Source organism: Corvus kubaryi, unplaced genomic scaffold (assembly GCF_017639235.1).
Source record: "Corvus kubaryi isolate FWS band 111438036 unplaced genomic scaffold, C.kubaryi_AGA036_p1.0 37352, whole genome shotgun sequence".
Classification (NCBI taxonomy): Eukaryota; Metazoa; Chordata; class Aves; order Passeriformes; family Corvidae; genus Corvus; species Corvus kubaryi.
Window position 1 is genome coordinate 2341162 of NW_024581114.1, and position 2784 is coordinate 2343945.

At 52.9% G+C, this 2784-nt stretch overlaps 1 protein-coding gene across 1 annotated transcript in view; it reads right to left on the minus strand.

Moving 5' to 3' along the window:
- Nucleotides 1-2502: 2502 nt before the first annotated feature.
- The window catches only part of LOC121666415 (tyrosine-protein phosphatase non-receptor type 11-like), a gene marked incomplete at its 5' end in the record, with an annotated part of 6855 nt that continues 6573 nt past the window's right edge, over nucleotides 2503-2784 (minus strand). Inside the window, one exon of the mRNA XM_042031916.1 lies at nucleotides 2503-2784. This exon is cut by the window's right edge and continues 654 nt beyond it.

The following is a 2784-nucleotide window of genomic DNA, read 5'->3' on the forward strand; positions in this document are numbered from 1 at the left end:
ACAGGGACAGGACCTGTGATAAAATCCCCTTCCAGTAGTGCCAGAGCTCCTGGATGTGCTCAGGGGTGAGGAACAGGGGCAGGACCTGTGATAAAATCCCCTTCCAGTAGTGCCAGAGCTCCTGGATGTGCTCAGGGGTGAGGAACAGGGGCAGGACCTGTGATAAAATCCCCTTCCAGTAGTGCCAGAGCTCCTGGATGTGCTCAGGGGTGAGGAACAGGGGCAGGACCTGTGATAAAATCCCCTTCCAGTAGTGCCAGAGCTCCTGGATGTGCTCAGGGGTGAGAACAGGGACAGGACCTGCTGCTGGGACAGGAACTGTGACAAATCCCCTTTCCAGCAGCACCAGGAGTCCCTGGATCTGCTCAGCTCAGTGGGGACACAGGACAGAACCTGCTGCTCTGGACAGCTTCTGGGACAAAACCCTTTTCCAGTAGTGCCAGAGCCCCTGGATCTGCTCAGGGATGAGGAATAGGGACAGGACCTGCTCTCCTGAAAGGATCTGGGATACAACCCTCTTCCAGTAGCACCAGGATCTGCTCAGGAATGAGGAACAGGAACAGAACCTGCTGCTCTGACAGCTTCTGTCACACAGCCCCCCTTCCAGTAGGGCCAGGAGCCTCTGGATCTGCTCCAGGATGAGGAACAGCACCTGCTGCCCTGACAGGACCTGTGACAGAATCCCTTTCCAGCAGCACCAGGAGCTCCTGGATCTGCCCGGCTCCATCCCCACCGCGGGGATGACGAACAAGAGCTGCTGCATTCCTTGGATTGCTGGCAGACCCCACATCCCGCTCTCCCCACACTCCTGTGCCTCTGGAAGGTTCCCTCCGCATCCCGCTGCCACCTCTCCATGGAAACCGGGGCTGGGAAATGCACGGAGAGGTTTTTTTTTTCCAGGAGTGGCACAGAGCTGGATCCCCCGTGGCAGTGGGAAGCGCCGTTCCTCGAGCTCCCGAGGGAATAAAGGAATATTTTCTGCCAACTGGAGCAGCTCCATGATTATTCCCGTGTGGAGCTGGGATGGGGAGGGCGAGGACACGTCCGAGCTGGAGAAACAGAAGGGAAACACCCGCATTCCACAGGCTGGGAAGGTTCCCGTGGTGCTGGAGATGGAGCTGCTGCCTCCTGCTGACAGCCCCGGACCCATCCCCACGAGCATTCCCACAGAACCCAGCACCCATTCCACTCGTTTTTCCCAAGAAGATGCTTAAAAATCCCTCATTCCCAGCTGGAAGGTGATTTTATACCCAGGGCTGAGCTCTGAGAGGCACAAACCCAGCAGAGCCTGGAGTCACCACATCACCAAACCTCCCCCAAACTTCTCGCTGCTGCCAAAAAATTCCATGTTTGTTTTTTTTTTTTGGACAGCTTTTCCTTCCTCATCTTCCAAAGTGTCAGTATTGGGACCAGGCCAGTGGCTGACATTCCTTTTTATTGAACCAGGGATGTGCCAGTGATTCCCAGAGAATTCCTGGTGATGCTGGCTCCCAATTCCATGTTTTTATGCAGTATTGTGTGCAAGGACCACACTGGGATGGATTAAATTATGTTTTCTACAATTCAAGGTGTCCCTGTGTGGAATGACTCCCTGTTATCCCTTTTCCCTTGCAATTCCAGCTGCATTCCCAGGTCACTGTGAGCCTGCAGCTTTATCCTGAAAATTCACACTTTCTCCCATTGTCCCAACTGAGAATTCCCTCTGTGCTTCCCTAATTTAACCTGGAAAATGAGAAGCTGCAAAACCTCTTCACCTTTCCCAGCTGATTGATGCTTCCAGTCTCCTTTTCCAGCAAAAAAAAAAATCTAATCTGGGATAAAAAAGGGCTGAAGGAATGGCAGGAATAGCTTGAGTTGGTGCTTTGTGGAATTTTTGTGGAAAACTGGGCAGGTGTCAGCGACAGAAATGGCTCCAGGCACTGGAAAATCTCCTGCCAAAATCCCTGGGCTTGCCAGGAATCCTGAGGGGTATCATCCCACCCATTCCCTGTGCTTCCCAAGGAAAGGGAGCATTCCCAGCACCAAATTCAGTGGGAAAAGGAACTCACCGAGGCTTCAGCTGGAGAAGGCACTTCCATTTTTCCTCAATAATTTGGGATCAGCCCAAATCCCTGGGAGGGATTTATCATTCCATCTTCATCAGCACCTCCCTCTGAGGAGACCAGGGGAGAGGGAAGGAACAATCCCAGCCTCACCAAATCCATCTTCCCATGGAAAAGGGGCTGTGGTGTTCTCACAATTCCAACAATTCCCAGTTTTCCATCACAGCATCCTCAGGGATGTTGTGTCTCTGCACATTCCCAGCTTTCCACGTCCTTGGAAATAAAGGCTGGAGGTTCAGCTCAACCTCCCACTCCTGGAGAGTCCAGGGAAGGGGGAAAAGGAGGGAAAACAAATCCCTGGACAGCAGAATTCGGCCATGGGGACATCCAGGATGTGGCATGGGGAAAAAACCCATCCCAAAACCCAACCTACTTCAAAGAAATGGGAAAAAAAACCCCCTTGGGAATATCTGACATTTATTAAAAGTGCAATAAAAACAAACAGTTCTGACCCTGGGAGCAGGGAGAGGGAAAATCAGCCAGGAATTCCAGCCCAGGGATGTGGGGGGTGTCCAGCCCTTGGCTTTGGCACTGACATCCCACAAATGCGAGCTCCATCCCATTCCAGGGATGCAGGAGGGATTCAGCACCAGCCCTGGCGCTGTTCTGGGGCTTCAGGCTGCACTTCAGACCCCAAAACTGCTCTGGGGGTTCAGGATTGTCCCTCAGACCCCAAAACTGC